Raw genomic sequence first — 20,955 nt, 5'->3', positions numbered from 1 at the left:
CAGAAAAACACTGTATACCCTAAGAGAAACATGGGGGCAATGATCAACCTTGATGGACTCGCTTGTTCCATCAGTGCAATAATCAGGGACAATTTGGGGCTGTCTGTGATAGAGAATACTATCTGTATCCAGAGATGAGCTTAGTTTTGGACATGATGAGATTACAATTTAGGTGAAAAAATCCTATTTTCTTACTATGTAACTTTGCTATTTTTTTTAGGTTTTTGCAAGGCAAATGGGGTTAAGTGGCTTGCCCAAGGCCACACAGCTAGGTAATTATTAAGTGTCTGAGACCGGATTTGAACCCAGGTACTCCTGACTCCATGGCCGGTGCTTTATCCACTACGCCACCTAGCCGCCCTTCTTTGCTATTTCTTATACTTTGTTTCTTTCTAAAGGATATTATTTCTCTCTCATCACATTCAACTTAGATCAATGTATACCAAGGAAACATTGTGAAAACTAACAAACCACACTGGGGGGGGAGGGAAGGAAGATTAGGGGAAAAATTGTAAAACTCAAAATAAATAAAATAAAAAACAAATACAGACTTTACCTTTCAAAAAAAAAGATTCATATTTTTCCCATCTTTCTTCTGTCAGTTGTCACTTCTTACTGATATCAATAGTATGAAGTAAGACCAGAATGCTATAGTTGCCTCCCTTTCGCAGTTTGTTGCATTTAATATGTTATGTGCTTGAAAACCAGATAACCTAGCTTCCTTTATTTATTCAACAAATATTCTTTGTACATGTCCCAATTTTTAGCTATGTTCCAGATAAGGGAGATATTGTAATATATAACATTGTAATATTGTAATATAATATTGTAATATTGTAATATAAAGAATGTTTTCCAGTGTACCTAAAATGGACTATTCCCTGCTTTCCTTTTAGAGCTAGAAAAACTGAGACATGAGTTTGACCACAAATGCACCATTTTGTTGTCAACATGCTTAAGAGTAGTGTCAATGTAAATGTGTCCTCTGCTCAGCTGCTTCTCTCTAGAGGTGTGCTATTCTTCTCTATGCTTCTGTTTCACAGATCATTTTTGTGTTATTCACTGTTTTGCAAACTAGCAAATTCTAATAAAATGAGGGTCAGTGCTAGAACAATAATAGCTCAGATTTCCATAATACTTTTTAGTTTGCAAGGCACTTTCCTCACAATATCAGTGAAGTAGGTAGTGCAAGCATTATTATGCCCATTTTATAGATAAGGATACTCAGAATGATACAAATAGAGCAATTTGTCTATGGGTGCATAGTGCATGAGGCAGCATGGTAGGCACAGCCTCTGAAATGTCTATAACAAACATTGTGGGTCAGCGCCTGCTTACAATGCCCCACTGATATTTGTTTTTACTAAGTCAATCAAAAAAGATATGATTCAAAAGATATTTAATTAGACAGTACAATAAAATTAAGTGAGCATAATAGGATCCCCATATACACAGGGGAATCCTTTTCCACAGGTTAATATACATGGATGAAGAGATATTTGCAGGTGATACATGTCCCACCCTGTGACCACTATGAGTTCACATGTCCATGTGTGGCCAGAGTAATTTGTATCCCTGATACTATAGAATTATTGTTAATCTCTAGGAATGTGCTCTTCTCTCTATTTCTTGTTGGCTATCATGTCTCCATTCTCTGATGAAACATCATACCTCTATTAGGCAACTTCACTGAAAATGTTGACTGACCTACAATGGTTATATGGGAGGACTTGCTCTCTGTTAACATCTGCTAGTCTTCTTATACTTGGGTTCAGTTCCTGGTTACTGCACTTTTAGCATGGAATCTTGGACATGAACATTCAACCAAACAGTTGGCAGAAGCCCTGTGGTTAAGATGAATTTCATCTTTTGACTGACTCTGTTGCTTGAAGTTTTTGACCCATGCCAACAATATAACTTGGGATTAAAAATTCCTTTTAACATTTGTCAAATTCTGCCTGTCAAATTGCCAGCCTATATCCCCTCATAAATTTTAGGGAATGTACTCAACAAAACCACAAAAGAACTGCATAAATATTGGATACTAGGGGCGGCTAGGTGGCCCTGGACTCCTGGCCTGAGGTCAAATTTGACCTGAGGTCAAATCTGGCTTCAGACACTTAATAATTATCTAGCTGTGTGGCCTTGGGCAAGTCACTTAACCTCATTGCCTTGCAAAAAAAACACTAAAAAATAAACAAATAAGTACATATTGGATACTAAATACAATTTAACCTTTTGCTGATGACCAAAGTCATTGTTATTATATTCAACCATTAAGCTAAGCTATAATGCAATAATGACCTCAAGACCTACTAGATATGTTGGGGTTCTTATGTAAGAATAGCAAGGAACTTATATTGTCCTGGGATGGAAATCGAGTGCTTGTGTTGGAGGGCAATGGTAAACAATCTGTACACAGATAAACATAATAAATTACTCATTTAATTGCTTGAACTATCAAAGATAGTTTCTTTTTAAGTAGAGGTTGATGATGTGCACGAATGATTGCAGCCTCCATTTAAACATTAACAACTATACAAAGGAGACACAGTCATTCGTGCACATCATCAACCTCTGCTTCATTATGATTATGAGTCCATACCCTCTAAATGCAAGTCCTCTCTATGTAACAGGGTAGACCTTGTCTACTTCCTGTGCTAGCTCAGTATTTGGGCATTTTGGGGGTGATAAAGTATCTGGCTGCTTTCAGTGATCTTATGATAGCACTAAAGAACTAGTGACTTTGGGGCTCATGGAGCAATCTTGATGGTTCCTGGGTAAGAAGCTCTTTGCTTCCCAACTGCAGATCACAGCAGTCTATTGAAATCTATCTCTGAAAGGGTTGGGGGAAAAGGCAGAGAAATGACTATCATTCCCACATGGCAGCCAGAGTAGACACACAGCTAGATGATTTGAGTCCCAGCCTTAGATCCTTGGCTACCTTTTTTACTTTGTGTTTCCTTTTCTGGGTATAAAAAATTGAACATTGTCCAATTGTGAAAACAACCTTGAGAAATCAAGAGGTCGAGATCCTAGATCCCCAGTTGGTACTGGCTTCCCTTTGGGGAAGTTCCTGGAAACTATTCAAGAGCTCTTGAAGAAGATGACAACTGGCCAGTAAGTGAGCCCAAAGACTGAATACATGGATTTCAATTAATATTAATTTCAATAGCAGTGCTACAAGGTGAAATGGAAAGTGCCTGTTCAGACGTCTCAGTTTTATGCTCTGATGTTCAAGTCTCAGTCTCCTAGGATAATATACCAGATGATCTAAGACCCCTTCAAACTCTAGATTCCATAATTATATATATATATATATATATATATATATATATATACATACATATATATGTATGTATATATATACATATATGTTCAGTGTCTTAGACATAGTCATAAAGGTTTGTTTTATGAATGAATGAATAAATTGTCATTCTCCACTAAAGTTCATTTTAGAAACAGAAAGCGTACCGTAACAAATGTTCTAGAACAGATAGTCAGACAGTAGAAATGAAATTTGTATTGTCTGGTTACTGTATACTCCTTTAAGTCTTTTAATAAAGATGTGCTTCTAGGTCTCATGTGTGTTAAACATTTCTTTAATGTGTAGGAAATAAATAGCTGTCCCATTCCTAATTAATACTTTACACTACATACCTTTCAATACTTCCCTTTGGGGATACCCTAGACTTGAACTAAAACTAAATTTTAAGTTGATCTTCTCAGAGCAGAGGATGGGGAAGGGCGGGGAGGTAATAATGAGCCAAAGAATGTGAGAAAAGGCATTTGATTTCTTTTCTACATGGCCAGTTACTGAACCTGGTCTGGATCATGTCCAGAGCTGAAAAGGGCTCCTTTTTGGAGAGGGAGAAAGAATTCAGTGCCCCAGCAACTTGGGCCCAGCTGTGGTTTATTACTGTTAGATATACCTCTCCCTCCAATTTGTTATAGGGAAGTTTTGTTGTTGTTCAGTAGTTTTTCAGTTGTGTCTGATGCTTCATGATTGCATTGGGATTTTTCTACGCAGAGATACTGGAGGGGTTTGCCATTTCCTTCTCCAACTCATTTTACAGATGTGGAAACTAAGGCAAATTAGGGTGAAATGACTTATCCAGGGTCACACAAAAAATAAGTGCCTGAGGCTGGATTTGAACTCAGGAAAATGAATCTTTTTGACTCCAGACACAGCACTCTCTCCACTGCACCACCTATTTGTTATTATTATAACTATTATTGAAGGAATTGAAATATTGTCCTGTGTGTTCTAAGCCAAAACATTTGAAATCTGAGTTTGGACATGTAAGTCAGGATTGACTTCAATACTCAGAATTGCTTCATTAGCCAGGTTATTTTTATATTCCCAAAAAGAACAGAATGATCTTTAATCTTTAAGGAAGGAATGATACTTAATGATCCATCACTGTTCCTCTAATATCCAAAGCACACACAGTGCAGTAAGTCCTGAGTTCCCCCTGCTCACTGATGTAATTAACCAGACAATACAAATTTCATTTCTACTGTCTGACTATCTGTTCTAGAACATTTGTTACGGTACGCTTTCTGTTTCTAAAATGAACTTTAGTGGAGAATGACAATTTATTCATTCATTCATAAAACAAACCTTTATGGTTATGTCTAAGACACTGAACATTTAATATGTATGTATATATATATATATATATATATATATATATATAAATTTATGGAATTTAGAGTTTGAAGGGACCTTAGATCATCTAGTCCAGCTCTCCATTTCACCTTTGTGGAACCTGAGGCCTGGACAAGCACAAGACCCTAGATTTAGAACTGGAATGGGCATTAGAAGCCAGTAAATTCAGTTCCTTCATTTTAGAAATGAAAAAACTGAGGCAGAAAGATATTATAAGTGGCTTGAACCCCTTCTGAGTCAGGAGCTCAAGCTATGGGCATTTAGGAATATAGGAACCCTAGCTATGTGCTACAAGTAACCTAGAAGTAGTGCCTTGAGGAGCCCTGCTTCAGTGGCTTTGGTGATCAATCTGGTGGGGAACCTTCCCCATTTCCCCACCAAACTGCTATAGGAGAAATTATGCCTCCAAAGTGTTAGGAGAAATAGTTGCATATTTGTTCTGTCTGTTGTATGTTTGTTTACTTAATCTGTGAAGTAAATAGTTCTTTGTAAAAGACAATCTTGTGCATCTTAAAAAATGTTAAATAGTTAAATGGAAATGGGGTTCACCAAATTCCTAAAATGGAAGAGAAATTCCTCAAATCCCTCAGGGTACCCTGGGACTTGAACAGGCCTGGCAGTGAGGAGTGAGACCAGAGTCAACCATATTACACTTATTCCTAAAATGAAAACTTCTTTTAGGTATTGAGGGTGGTGTTTAAGCTAAATAAACTAAGCAGATGCTTAGTGGGTGTTGATTTATAAAGAAAGTACAGCACAGCCTCTTGGAGAAAATGGGACTGTGAATCCTTAAAACACTGAGTTCATCTAAGGAAAAGAGAAAGCATTTAAGGGAATAGAAGCTTTTAAAAATTTTTTTTCCTACTGACCCTGCCAGAGATACAAATGAATCAGCAGTAGCAAACAAGTAAAAAGCAAATTAATTTGGTTTTTTATTAGCGTAATATAAAACATTCAACCCACATGCTTTTAAAATTAATGACAGCAGACCTAAACCTTTATTCAATCAATCAGTCCTTAATATATATAAACAAACTGAAAATGGCAAAGTTTTTTCCTCAGGGATGGTTAAGAGAGAAAGAAGAGAGGGCATAAGAGGAAAAGAGGAAGGGGGGAGAGGCAAAGTAAGCAAAAGAGAGGAAAAGAAAGGGAAATATAAAAAGTACACAAATGAGAATGAAAAGTTTCATTAAATCGTCTTTGATCTTGTCATGTTCACTTGAGTATCCTAATAAATTAGCAGCTGTTAACTCTATAGGGCCACTAGGTGGCATATGGATAGGGCACTGTGCTTTTGATCAGGAAAATTCATCTTTATGAGTTTGAATCCAGCTTCAAACACTTGGCAACTATGTGACCTTGAAAAGACACTTAACCGTTTTTGCCTCAGTTCCTCATCTGTAAAATGAGCCAGAGAAGGAAATAACAAACCTCTCTAATCTGTGCCAAGAAAACCCCAACTGGGGTCATAAAGAATCGGACATGACTGAAATGACTCAACCACAATAAATTATCTCTACCCTTTGACATATAGTTTACATGGTTCATCTATTTGGACTACTTACAATCTCTGTCACCTTGGGCAAATACATAAAACCCTAATTGTACTTGTGAATGTCAGCTCTACGTCTTTAACTCCTTGCTAAGCCATTACCTGGATGTCCTAATGGCACCTCAAACTCAATATGTGCAAAATGAATCAATTACCTTTCCCTCTAAATCCACTTCTTGGGATACGGCAATACTGGTATTCTAATGCATTCCTGGTGGAATTGTGAACTGACCCAAGAGTTTGGAAAGCAATTTTGAATTATGCCTAAAAGGTTATAAAACTGTACATACCCTTTGACTAAGTAATTTTACTACTAGGGCTCTTTCCCAAAGAGACAAAAAAGGAAAAGGACCTCTATGTATAAAAATATTTATAGCTGCTCCTTATGTGATGGCAAAGAACTGGAAACTGAGAGAATGCCCATCAACTGGAGAATGAGTGAACAAGCTGTGGTGTATAATTGTGATGGAATCTTATTGTGCTTTAAGAAGTGATAAGCAGAATGTCTTCAGAAAAACCTGGAAAGACTTACATGAACTGATGTGAAGTGAAATGACGAGAACATTATATACAGTAAGAGCACTATTGTACAAAGGTCAATTGTGAATGACTTCACTATTCTCAGTAAAACAAAAGTGTAAAAACTCTTACTCTTTGCAGATGACATGATGGTATACCTAGAGAATTCCAAAAAATCATCTAAACTAGAAATAATTAGCAACTTTAGCAAAGTCGCAGGATATAAAGTAAAGCCTCATAAATCCTCAGCATTTCTATATATGACTAGCAAAATACAGCAGAAAGAGCTAGAAAAAGAAATCCCATTCAAAGTAACCTCAGAGGGGCGGCTAGGTGGCACAGTGGATAGAGCATCTGCCCTGGAGTCAGGAGTACCTGAGTTCAAATCCGACCTCAGACAATTAACAATCACCTAGCTGTGTGGCCTTGGGCAAGCCACTTAACCCCATTGCCTTGCAAAAAACTAAAAAGAAAAAAAAAGTAACCTCAGACAATAAAAAAGTAACCTCAGACAATAAAAAATAGACTGGGAAGTCTACCTGTGAAGGCAGACTCAGACTCAAAAACTTTTTGAAAACAATTACAAAACACTTCTCACGCAAATAAAATCAGATTTAAATACCTAGACAAACATCAACTGCTCATGGATAGGTTAAGCTAATACAATAAAAATGACAATTTGACCAAAACTAAATTACCTGTTTAGTGACATGCCAATCAAAATTCCAGAAACTTACTTTAATGATTTAGGAGAAAATGTAAGTAAATTCATATGGAGAAATAAAAAGTCAAGAATTTCCAGGGATTCAAGGTAGCTGGTGGCACAGTGGATAAAGTACTGGCCCTGGAGTCAGGAGTACCTGAGTTCAAAAGTGACCTCAGACAATTAACAATTACCTAGCTGTGTGGCCTTGGGCAAGCCACTTAACCGCATTTGCCTTGCAAAAAGAAACAAACAAACCTAAATTCCTCCTTATTAGAGAAATAAATATTAAAGCTTTTCTGAGATACCACCTAACACCTCTCAGACTGGTCAATATGACCAGAAAGAACAATGATCAAAGTTGGAAGGGATGTGGGAAATCTGGGACGCTAATACATTGCTGGTGGAGCTGTGAACTCATTCAACTTTTCTGGAGAGCAATTTGGAATTACGCCCAAAGGGCAACAAAAATGTGCATCCCCTTTGATCCAGCAATACCACTACTGGGTCTGTACCCTGGAGACATGCTGAAAAAGAGTAAAAACATCACTTGTACAAAAATATTCATAGCAGCCCTGTTTGTGATGGCAAAGAATTGGAAACTGAGTGAATGTCCTTCATTTGGGGAATGGCTTAGCAAACTGTGGTATGTGTATGTCTTGGAACACTATTGTTCTATTAGAAACCAGCAGGGATGGGAATTCAGAGAAGCCTGGAGGGATTTGCATGAGGTGATGCTGAGTGAGATGAATAGAACCAGAAAAACACTGTACACCCTAACAGCAACATGGGGGTGATGATCAAACTTGATGGACTTGGTCATTCCATCAGTGCAACAATCAGGGACAATTGTATGTGATGGAGACTAACATCTGTATCCAGAGAAAGGATTATGGAGCTTGAACAAAGATCAAAGACTATTACTTTAATTTAGAAAAAAAATCTGTTATCTTATGTAATTTTGTTATGTCTTATATTTTATTTTTTTCCTTAAGGATATGATTTCTCTTTCATCACATTCAACTCAGATCAATGTATACCATGGAAATAATGGAAAGACTAACAGACTGACTTCTGTGGGGGGCAGGGGAAGGGAAGCAAGATTAGGGGACAAATTGTAAAACTCAAAATAAAATCTTTCTAAAAAGTAAAAATAAATGGCATATTTTACAAAGATTTACATAAAAAACAGAAACACATAAAAGAAAAATGTATCTGAAAAAAATACCCCAAAAAACAAAAGTCTAAGAGAATTCCAAAAGATTTATGATGAAAAAAAATCTACCTGGATCTATATCTGGAGAAAGAAGTGATGAGTGAATGCAGATTGAAGGACACAATTTTTAAATTTTGTGTATGTGTGTGTGTGTTATTTTTTAGTCTTTTTTGTTTTATGTGAGTAATATGGAACTATGTTTGGAATGAATGCATATGTAAAATCTATATCAAATCCCTTGCCTTCTCAATGGGGGGGAGGAAGAGAATTTGGAGCTCAAAATTATTTAAAATGAATGCTAAGGGGGGTTGAGCCAAGATGGTGACAAGAAGGGATCGAGTCTTAGGCGCTCTCTGATAAAACTTGAAACTAAGGACTCTAACTAAACTTTCGAGAGACAGAACCCACAAAGGGACCCAGTGAGGCAGTTCTCCTATTCAAGGTAACCTGGTAAAGAGCAGAAAGGCTCTGCTCCCCGGGGTCAGAGGGGCTGCCTGCCAGAGGGGTGGCCGCCAGAGCGAAAGAACATCAGCCTCCCCGAGGCAGCCCCAGGGCACTGGGAACCGTGGCTCACAGCAACGGGGGAGTCTCCTGAGTTGCACCCCAGGGAGCATGGGGCACAAAGTGGGGGAACAGCAGGGGACTTCTGCCAGAACGAGCACTTGGAGTTCAGCCCTCAGGGCACGGCAGCCCAGATCCAGGAAACAGAAGCAGGCAGAGCCAGTAAGCAGGAGCCCCCAGGGCATGAGCCCATTGAGCTGAGGGAGGGGAGTGAAGAGAGACTGCAGAGCTCTGTCCTCTGCCCCTGGAACAGGACTCTGGGGTTCTGACCACATTCAGATCCTGATAGCAGTCTAGGCCCACCCCCCATAGAACAGCAGGCCCCCCCACCTCAGCCCTGTGGCAGAGGGGGGCGCATATGGTCATTCACAGACCAGGAGGGAGGACAGAGCCTCACACACTGAGATTCTTGTGGGAGTGTCCCAAAAGCTCAGGAAGCACCCCAAAACCAGGCCCAGGCTGGGAAAATGAGCAAGCAAAGAAACAAGAGGAAGACCATTGAGAAATATTTTGCATATGAGCCCAAGAAGGATCAAACAGTCTGAAGATGAGGAAGCACAAGCTCCTGCATCTAAAGACTCCAAGAAAAACAGAAATTGGGCTCAGGCTATGACAGAGCTCAAAAAATACTATGAAAATCAAATGAGGGAGTTGGAAGAAAAACTGGGAAAAGAAAGGAGAGAGATGCAGGAAAAAACATGAAAATGAAGTCAGCAGCTTAGTCAAGGAAATCCAAAAAAATGCTGAAGAAAATAGCATACTAAAGACCAGCTTAGGTCAAATGGATAAACCGTTCAAAAAGTTATTGTGGAGAAGAATGCCTTAAAAAGCAAAATTGGCCAGATGGAAAAAGAGATAAGAAAACTCTCTGAGGAGAACAAATCCTTCAGACAAAGAACAGAATTCAGGGAGATTGATGAATTTACCAGAAATCAGGAATCAAGACTTCAAAACCAAAAAAATGAAAACTTAGAAGAACATGTGAAATATCTCATTGAAAAAACAACTGATATGGAAAACAGACTTAGGAAAGATAATTTAAAAATTATTGGAATACCTGAAATTCATGATCAGGAAAAGAGCCTTGACATCATTTTCAAAGAATTACTACAGGAAAATTGCCCTGATATTCTAGAAGCAGAGGGCAAAATAGAAATGGAGAGAATCCACCAATCCTCCTGAGAAAGAGATTCCAAATCACCAACCCTGAGGAATATTATAGCCAAATTCCAGAACTCCCAAGTCAAAGAGAAAATATTACAAGCAGCCAGAAGGACATAGTTCAAATATCATGGAGCTGCAGTCAGGATCACACAGAACTTAGCAGCAACTACATTGGAAGCTCGTAGGGCTTGGAATATAATATACCAGAAGGCAAAAGAGCTTAGAATGCAGCCAAGAATGAACTACCCAGCAAGGCTGAATGTCCTCTTCCAGGGAAAAAGATGGACTTTCAATGAACCAGGGGAATTTCAAATGTTCCTTTTGGAATGGCCAGAGCTGAACAGAAGGTTTGATCTTCAGATACAGGACTCAGGTGAAGCATGGAGATTGGAGGAGAGGGGGAAAATATGAGGGACTTAATGAGGATGAACTGCATGTATTCCTGCATAGAAAAATGACACTGATAATACTCATATGAACCTTCTCAGTTAATCGAGCAGGTAGAGGGAGCTTTTTTAGTTGAAGCACAGGAGAAAGCTGAATTCGAAGATAAAATATGGTGTAAAAATGGAGTCAATAGAAAAAAAGGGAAATGTAATGGGAGAAAGAAAAAAGAGAGGGGGAATAGGCCAAGATATTTCATATAATAAGATTTTTTTATTACAATGAGCTATTGCAATGATATGGAAGGGGGAGGAAAGGGGGAATGAGGGAACCTTTGCTCTCATCAGAGATGGCTAGGAGAGGAAACAGCATATATACTCAATGGGGTATAGGCATCTGGAGTAAGAAGGAGAGGGGGGGACAGGGGGAAGGGGGGATGTGAATAAAGGAGGAGAGGATGGACCATGGGGGGACAGTGCTCAGATATAACACATTTCCTTTTCTACTTCTTGCAAGGGGCTGGGATTGGAAGGCCTGTCCAGGACCATGGGGCCAGGTGGATTCTGGGCCTAAGGGGTGGTATGGGGGCTCAGGGCTTCTTGGCCCCAGGACCAGGGATCTGTCTGCTGTGCCACTCAGCAACCCTACAGCAGAGTCAGAGTGAAAGGAGAGAGAAAATATAGTACACGGTAGTGGAGAAATAAGAAAAAGGAGGGAGTTGCGATCAGCAATGGCAACATTGGAAAAATATGGAAGTAACTTTTGTGATGGACTTACCATAAAGAATGCGATCCACCCATGACAGAGTTGTTGCTGTTGGAACAAAGACCGAAGCACATTTTTTATTATTATTATTTGGGGGAGGGTGCAGGGCAAATGGGGCTGGGAGGCCTGCCTGGGGCCACATAGCAGGGTGATCTTTGGGTGTCTGAGGCTGGCTTAGGACCCAGGTACTCCTGGCTCAAGGGCCAATGCTCTGTCTGCCACCCAGCCACCCCTACTATGATTACTATTTTATTTTATTTTGGGTCTTTTTTTTCCCTTCTTTTTGGTTTTTGCAGGGCAGTGGGGATCAGGTGGCTTGCATGTCACACGGCTGGGTGATTGTTGGGTCTACGGGGCTGGATGTGGGCTCGGGTGCTCGTGTCTCCAGCGCTAGTGCTTCATCCATTGCACCACCTGGCCATACCTACAATTATTACTATTATTTTTTTTAATTTTAATTTTTTTCTCTCCCCTTTATTTTATCACCCAAGCAAGTCTATATTCATGGGGGGGTATTTTGTTTACTCTTAAACAAGAATATTTTATTAATGTAAAAAAAATTTGTACAAAATGAGAATAAAAAAATGAAATTAAAAATTAAAATAAAATAAAATAAAATGAATGCTAAAAAAGTTTTACATGTAACTGGAAAAAATAAAATATTTAAAAACAAGAAAAAAATTTTTTTACAAGACAAATGGGGTTATGTGACTTGTCCAAGGTCCCACAGCTAGGCAATTATTAAGTGTTTGTGGTTGGATTTGAACTCAGGTCCTCCTGACTCCAGGTCTGGTGTTCTATGCACTGTACCACACAGACACCCCTAACAAAATTTTTTTTAAAAAAATAAATTTGGGGGGTGGGTAGGTAGTGCAGTGGATAGAGCTAGCTGTGGAGTCAGGCGACCTGAGTTCTAGTCATTTAATAATTATGTAGGTGTGGCACATTGGGTAGGTTATTTAACACTATTGCTTTTTAAAAAACCCCAAAAGAAACGAATAAATAAATTTATCCCTTCTTCTTTTAGGTTTTTGCTAGGCAAACAGGGTTAAGTGGCTTGCCCAAGGCCACACAGCTAGGTAATTATTAAATGTCTGAGACCGGATTTGAACCCAGGTACTGACTCCAGGGCCGGTGCTTTATCCACTGCGCCACCTAGCCACCCCGACGTAATTTACCCCTTTTCCCAAGTCTTGTGTTTGTCTTGATGGCATCACTGTATCCTCAATGATCTAGCTTTAAAATCTAAATTTCATGTGTGCCTCTTCCTTGTTCAATTCTCGTCTGCACAAGGCACGCCGGGATTTTTTGTCTTTTCCCTCATACGTGTATACTATTTCCCTCATCTCTGCTTTGTCTAGTCACATAAGGCCGGTCATTTCGGGCCTCATCATCTCTTGGCTTGGATCACTGTCATTTTCGCTTTCCTGGTCTTCCTGTCTCCTCAGTCTCGCCTAGCTTTCAAACACGGCCTTTATACGAATGTCCAAATCACCTTCGTCATGTGCCTGTGGCAAGCCATGTTATTCCCGTGTTCAAAAAGCAAGCCGCGACTTTACCTCTAAGTCTAAAAGATTCCTCACCAAGATGGCCGAAGCGGAGCCGAAGAAGAGACGGACGTTCCGGGAGTAGCGCGGCGCGGCCTTAAGCTCGTGGTTCTACCGCGATGGAGACTCGCGTGGGCTCTGAGACCCGACCAGAACTCTCCCGAAGCTCGAGAGGAAGGGCCGAAGAGAAGGCGCCCCCCGTGGAGAAGCCGGAGGTGACGTGACCACCCTGTTGGAGGAGGGGCGCGTGTCTGTCACCTCCGGACCTGCCATCAGGCCGTCAGTCACCCTAGAGGATTGGACTCCCCCGGGAAAACCCGACGTCACGGACACGCCTGTGAAACGCGGCTGGCCGGAGCATGGAGCCACCCACGCCTCTCATTCCATCCCCCAAATTATCCCGATCGGAACGTTAAAAACCAGGTTCTTAGTGGAGAAAAACAACATTCCTCAGTCTGGTCTTTGAAGTCTGCGAAAGAACTTAGCCTCCTAGCCCAGTGCAAAGTCCAGGTTTCGCGATCATCTGCATCCTCGGTCCTTTGCACACAGCACCCGGGCCACATGCGTGACCCTCTTCTAGCAGGGCACTTGTTCCGCTGAAGGACTTTCTGTACTCCAAAGCAATTCCCTGACCTTTTAAACTGAAGTCTTGTTTGCGAAAACCTTTTCTGCGTCCAGGGGACAGAGATGCCACATCCCCACCGGCTCCCCTTGCCTAGCTCCTGGTCCGCTCTGCCCGCAGAGATAGGAAAGCCCCGAAGTTTCCTTGGCTTTCCCAAATGGCCTGTTCCATTGAACTGTCTCGCCACCTCAGACAGATACCACCGAGGCTGAACCCCAAATAAGTTAACCTGAAAAATTCTCTTGACCTTTTTGAGCAATGATTAATCAGCTGCAGTCCAGTCATACTCTCCTTGTCCCAGGGATCCTGACCTGCCGTTGTATCAGCCCCATTCACCATCCTCCAGGGGCTGTTCCCTTCTTCCCATCTCTCCCATTTTATACTTGCCTCTCCATAAAACTCCTTCCACAGTTCTCTGGAATGGTTCTCTAGGGCTATCAAACTTACTTTCATCTTGCTTTCCCTTTCCTTTTATCTTCTGGCTCTCTTTGAGATCTGACTGCTTCCTGATGCCCTAACCTCCCTGTTTACCCTTTCATGCACTGTGGGTGCATTTTCCCTCAATTCCCTTGACTCACTGGCGAACCTGGGGGAGTTTCAGTTCTCTTTGCTGGCCATTGCCACCCTCAGATTCTCCTTCTTCCTCTACCAGTCAGGATATTTTGCCTCCACTCAGGAATTTTCCTCCTCGGAGGTTCACTCAATGCATACCTAGCTACCACCTAATTAAAAATTTGGTTCTCCCCTCCTTTCCTGATGACAGTGCCTGGTTCACAAATCTTTCCTTCTCACCAGTTCTTGACATCTTACCAAGAGACTTTGAACAGACCTCCCAATTCTCTCTCAAACACCTTTACCTCCCATTTCCTTGACATACACATTGCCTAGGACCTACTCCTTCACCCCTCAGTTCTGTGCAGATACAGTCATACTGGATCTTGCCACCACGCACAGGTGCTCCACCTCCTTGTCCATAGATTCTAAAATTCCTTCATATAATCCCAAATCTGTCTCTTCAAAGGTCTCTCTGCCTTGCAATCCCAAATTCTTTTTTTTTATCCTCAGTAAGACCACAAATCCCTTGACCTGCTTATTCTTTCCCAGATCATCACCCTGCCTTGGGCTATACTCTCCTCCCTTCCTTTGGTTAAACTCTCAACTTTTGGCTGCCTTCTCTTGAATACCTTACACCCTTATCTTATCACTGATCCTTCCCTACCAAGACTCAGTCCTGGACTATTTCCACAATCCATTGCCTTTCTTTCTGCTTACCTACTGCCAAACTATAGTGGAGAAAATAATAAAACTGCACTAACTGAATCCACCACAAATTTATATTGTAGAATCTCAACTGGGCCTTTACTGCAGCAAAGCGATTCTTTGACAATTCCTTAATAGACTCTTTTTTTTTAAATAATATTTTTTAATATTCAAAGATGCACAGAAAGAGACAATGACTTCTTTCTTATGAATAGATAACAACTCAACAGACAGAATCAACATTGCCAGAAAATAAGGCTCAAAAATTCACAATCCGGGGATGAGTTTTGATGGATGCAGCTCCTCTTGGCAGTTCAGAGAGATGGGATTTCCCTAGCAGACGCGTTATAGACAACATCATCCACATCCAGATGAGGAAAACAAAACAGAGCAAAAAAACAAACTACAGAGTCTACATGAACGCTATGCCACTTGAAAAATTTTTCTCTTATGTTTTTCCTTCCTATCCCATGGTTTTCTTTCTTTTCCTTTATTCCTAATTCCTCATAAAAAAATGACTTATATATCAACATGTTAAACACAAATGTACATGTAAAATTTTCACTAGACTCCTTGTTGCTGAGGGGAGGGGGGTGGAAGAAAATTGTGTAACTTATAAATACGCATGTGAATGAATGTTGGAAAATTTTCATAACACGTTATTGGAAAAATAAAATAAAATACCAATAAGAAAAAAAATTCACAACCCTCCACGTGCTGAGCCTAACAGAGGGATGTTTCTTTATAGTTCATCATGTCTGCATGTAAATTCCCTGGCAGTTATGAATCCATCTTTGTCCTCATCTTCTCTGTCAAAGATGTCTTCCACCAAGTCATCGTGGCGAGTCTCACTGACCACGGCCCCGTGGTTTTCAAACTCCTCCTTCAAATAGACTTTAACCTCTTGTTTAGACAGTTTCCAGTCGTCATTGAGATGCATCTCTTGGAACGACTCATGGGATCGGGGTCCATTTCGAATTTCCAGTGTGCTCTCAGGGGGGAATTGGACCTTTGCCCTCTTTTCCATAGGCGAGGGCAGGGGGGATGGTGAGTGTCTTCTTCTCCCCCGCACACATGTCCTTCAGGCCTCGGTCCCAGCCTCTGAGGGCCTCCAGGATGCCCAGGGTGAACCAGATGGGCTGGCCGTTGTGGTGCTTGTGGGTGCAGCAGCAGCAGGTCCCCGCCCTTGCTCCGGCGGTGGTGGCCCAGGAAAGGCTTGTGCGGCACCCTCGGGCTCCGGGATCAGCGTGCCAGCAGGCCCTCCAGGAGGGCGGCCTCCAGCAGCGGCCGCATGCTGCCCGCCCGCACCTACAGGCACCGCGGCCCCATTGGACTCTTTTTTTAGGCTATTTTTAAGGGTTTGTTTTGTTTTTTTGGCAAGGTAAATGGAGTTAAGTGGCTTGCCCAAGGCCACACAGCTAGGTAATTGTTAAGTGTCTGAGGCCTGGGGCGGCTAATCCCATTTGCCTTGCAAAAACTTTAAAAAAAAAGTGTCACATTTGAACTCAGGTCCTCCTGAGTCCAGGGCCCGTGCTTTATCCACTGTGACACCTAGCCACCCCTCCTCTCACCTTCTAAGCTTTATGACCCCATCATTCAGTTGAAATTCTTCTCATGTTGGAAAGGGATGACATGGTCAGATTTTTGTTTTAGGAAAATTAATAGTCAAATAGTAACCAAAGTTACTAGTGATTTCTTAATTGTTCGATTGAATGACTTTTACCGGATCCTCCCATTTCAGTACCTCTTTGCAGCTTTGGTCGATCACCCCCTCTTCCTTAGTATCTCTTGTTGTCCTAGGCTCTTATGATACTGCCCTCCCACTCATCTAACTTCCTTCTCAGTAGCTTGCACTAGATTTTCAGTCAAGTCATGCCTGCCACCCCTGAATTATCCCATAAATCTCTGTTCTAGGCCCCCTTCTCTTCTTTGTCTATATTCCTTCACTTGGTGATTGAAGAAGCTTTCATAGATTCAATTATCATCTCTATGCTGACGATGCTCCAATTTATTTATCCAGCTCTCACCTCTGGTTTCCAGTGTTACATCGCCAACTGCCTATGTGACATCTTGAGCTGGAAGTAGATATCTTAATTAAACATGTCCAAAATTAAGTCATTCTCAGTTACTGTTGAGGGTATCTCCATCCTCCCCAGACTGGGAATACAGATGGCATCTCAACTCCTTACTATTTTTCACCCTGCCTCTAATCTGTTCCCAAAGCCTATCAATTCTTTCTTTTCATATTCTTTCACATATGCCTCCCTTTCTCTTCTAACAGTGCTACCACTGTAGTACAGATCCTAATTACCTCATGACTGAACTATTAGAATAGCCTGGTGGTTGGTCTCCATGCCTTAAGCCTCTCCTCAACCCAATCTATCCTCTATTTGACTATTAATTTTCCTAAAACAAAAATCTGACCATGTGATCCCTTTCCAACATGACATTCCCTATACCGCCTTGGTATTTGGGGAAGGATTAGGTACTCAATCTACCTCAGTTCTTTCATGTCATTACTCCCATCAAGTTCCTATCCAAAAGTTACATTATAGTTGGCCTCCGTGTTCTTTGAGGCCTTGATGCTGGGCTTTTGGCTCAGATCCATGGCCTTTGAAACTTCCCTTTCCTTTCCCTTTCCCTTTTTTGGGAGCATATGAAGGTAGCATGTTCATTGTCTATTTAAGAGAGCTTTGATTTTAAGACAAAGACATTGAAAAGATTCAAAAGTATCCCTTCATATTTACAAGTTCTCAGAGATTTCTAAGTAAGTGGTGCCAAGGACCCAGGATCCAAGGGACCATGGAATTCTTGAGGCAGAATGTGCAAGAATAAAGTTATTGGCAAGTTCTATGACCCTAGGACATAGGGGAAGCCAGTCACAAAGCAGGGACCAGCAAAGCTTCCCCCAGGCTCCTCCAAGAATTCTAAGGTGGTGAGAGATGGCCAGAGTTGATTTGGGTCCTTCTGAAGACACTAATAGATATGACTGCACAACTAATCAGTCAGTCAGCTTAGTATTTATTAAGTGTGTACTCTGTTAAGTACTGTGAGAAGTGCTACGGGTACAAAGAAAGGCAAGACATGCACATAAGATTAGCTCTTAAGGATTTTATAGTCTAATGGAGGAGACAGCACACATATCTGTATAAACCAGATTATATATACATACATAAATATATATATACATATATATATATATATATATATATATATATATATATATAGAGAGAGAGAGAGAGAGAGAGAGAGAGAGAGAGAGAGAGAGAGATAGTATCCACGTATGTGCTAGTCATCAAAATTCTCCCTAGTGCTCTCCACATAGAGATGCCATTTTAGTAAGCTGATATAATCCACTCCTATACCAGTTAAACCCTGTTAAACTACTATTCAGGACATTTTCCAGAAACTTTCTGCTCAGATCACCCAGCAAGCATCTTTGCCTTGTGCTTCATTCGTAGTCATTAAGAGAACCCTGGAGGTATGAGATCTCCCCACCACTCCACACCTATTGCTTGGTTAGGATATCTTCCACAGAAATGCAGAAGGGAAGAGGGAAAAATGGGAAACTGATCTACATGGTTCACTTAACAGGCCAGGTCAAAGTGTGGCTTCTTCCCTAAGAGTCCATCCTCCCAAGATGCTGAGCCAAGCAATTCATCTGAGGGGCAGTTTCTAGCACTGAGACTTAATCAGAATACATCTTTAGTCCTCTTAAAAACATGCATGATTATAAGGAGAAACTTTCAAGTCCGAATATGCCCTAATAAGCCCATCTTTAAGGGAAATTCTTTGATCATGAATGTATGCTGGTACATGGTGCTGCACACATGTATGCATAACATAAACACAGAGGAATTTGCAGCAAAATATTTCTTTTCATAAAGGATTATATAAGACATTTGTGGAACCAGTGGAAATTTAAAGTAGTTACTTAGCAATTCAGTATTAAATGACACTGAATTTATGGTGATGAGGAAAGTTTATATAGTGCTTTTAGGTTTGCAAGATACATTACATACATGATCTCATTTGATTTAATTCTATTTTGTTGAGTTTTTAGCTATAACAGAATACTGGATTGATATTTCTGGCACAATCATTGTCATCAACAATTTTATGGATTAGGAAATTGAAACTTTAAAAATTTATGTGATTTGTTGATACAGCTAATAAATAATAGAGACAGATTTTGAACTGAGGGTTTCCTAGCAACAGCTGCAGCACAGCTTTCTATTACATCATATAACCGAAGGAGGCAAGGTGATAGGGGGAAAAGTGTGCTAATTTTGAAGTCACAGGAATTGTGTTTGAATTATGTTTCTGTAATTAATTTATCTCTGTAAATTAAGCTCTGTTTAAAAAAAACACCAACTTCCATAAAAATAAAATTACTTTTGGGGTCCCTTCAAACTCTAAATCTAATTAAGTGTTGCCTTCATGAAATATATAGATTTTCCAAATTAAAACACTGTAGTTTAATGTGGCAAGATAATCTTTTCCTTTCAAGTGATTTTACTTGGTCAGAAATTTCTTCATGTAAAATACTGTATTTATTTCTGAGCTAGGAAGCCAGCTGGCTCATCATATAATGTCTAAGTCTAAGGTAGTTTTTTTCCTTCTGGAAAAAACTGTTGGTTTGGTTACCTCAGCTTTGGAGAGTTTTTTACTACAAGGTAATAATAGTTTGTGATAGTCTGGGTTGTGCCAGGAAAGTCAGTGGCCTGGAATGTTATTGACAACCATAAAACTGGCTGAAGTGGCAGATCTTTAATGTGAAGCTATAGGATAGGGAAAGGGGCTGCTGAGGGGCAGGTTTCAGCCAATTCATTTACTGCTGGGGCTGAAGAGCATCCCCCTTTGGCCTTGTTCCTACTGTATCACAAGTTAATAATAATAATAATAATAAAATCACAATCAGATAGCTGAGAATTAGGTCCAAAATAGGTTTCAGTATAGTATTTGCATACTGGAGTATACTGGCAAGTCACTTTTGGAGCTTATTTTCTCAGGTATAAAATGAGCTTCATAATCTTTTCCCTCCACATAATTGTTCTGAGGAAAGAACGTTTAAATTGAAAGCACCACGGCCATGGACATTATTATATTTTGTACTTCAAGGCTTAGTGGTACGGTACTATGATAGATTGTAGTCCCTAAATAATTTAGAATCTAGGTTTCAGGACAAAAGAGTTCATCCCCCTATGGCTGATGTGCTGAACTGGATGCGGCTAGGCCTGTGCTACCATGGGTTAGCTGAGAGGTCTTCAGCGGCCCATCATTGTACACTTCCCTGCTTCCTTTGATGTCCCCGAGCCACTTCCATGGCGCTGGGGGGGGGGGGGGGCTGATAAGGGTTGGGGGAATCGGGAGGTTGGATGGGGGGGGCGTTGCCCAATCTAAATATAATGTTAGTGAGCCTCATGCGTTTAATATGGGTCTTCCATGTCATGCCGATAGCTTGAAGAACACTTTCTTCTCCTTTTGCTTCTTGCCATAACATACAATGGTTTTCCCCAATCATTTTGGGGGCAAGGTTTGGAATTTCACGTTTTTCTCCCCTTTCCCTATTTGGAGAGCTCTCTCGGCTCCATGTCCATAAGGGGCTAAGAGAAGGTTCGAGGTGGGGGGGCTGCAGGGCGGGGAGGGCCGGGACGCCCGCATTTTCTAGCCCTGAGGTGGCGGTGGCCCGCCGTGAAGACCGTGCAGTGGGTGGACCACGCGGCTGGGGAGGGGCAGGGGAGCGTTCGTCTTTTGGGGGGGGGGGCGCGAGGGCAAGGTTCTTGAAGCCTCCGAGGGCTCGAGGGTTCGAGTTCCGTTCAAAATGGCGCGAGAAGCCATCACATGAAGGGCGTGAAGCGTCAGAAGGCTTGCGCGTCCTTTTTTTCAGACGGCAGGTCTCGCGAGAATGCCCAGGCTGGGGCCCACGGCCGCGGGGTGGGGCCGTGCGTCAGTGGGGCGCTGTGCCGTCACTTTGTGTTTGGTGGGAG

At 41.1% G+C, this 20,955-nt stretch overlaps 1 long non-coding RNA gene and 1 pseudogene across 8 annotated transcripts in view; both read right to left on the bottom strand.

Annotated features, from left to right (window-relative positions):
• LOC141497361 (uncharacterized) overlaps positions 1-13,843 on the bottom strand; it is a 59,437-nt gene extending 45,594 nt beyond the window's left edge. For 7 of the 8 annotated variants that reach the window (XR_012471309.1, XR_012471306.1, XR_012471311.1 and 4 more), the window contains exons 1-2: positions 13,120-13,843; positions 11,549-11,584 (exon numbers count right to left, since the gene is read on the bottom strand). This is a non-coding gene — a long non-coding RNA (uncharacterized LOC141497361). Of the gene's footprint in view, positions 1-11,548; positions 11,585-13,095 lie in introns of all 8 variants that reach the window. The other variant, XR_012471313.1, reaches the window with a different exon arrangement.
• Positions 13,844-15,707: 1,864 nt separating this feature from the next.
• LOC141503294 (peptidyl-prolyl cis-trans isomerase FKBP14 pseudogene) lies at positions 15,708-16,119 on the bottom strand (annotated as a pseudogene).
• Positions 16,120-20,955: the final 4,836 nt, after the last annotated feature.

Source organism: Macrotis lagotis, chromosome X, assembly GCF_037893015.1.
Source record: "Macrotis lagotis isolate mMagLag1 chromosome X, bilby.v1.9.chrom.fasta, whole genome shotgun sequence".
NCBI classification, from domain to species: Eukaryota; Metazoa; Chordata; class Mammalia; order Peramelemorphia; family Peramelidae; genus Macrotis; species Macrotis lagotis.
The sequence above is the reverse complement of the archived record's forward strand: the minus strand, read 5'-3'. Positions and strand labels throughout refer to the sequence as shown.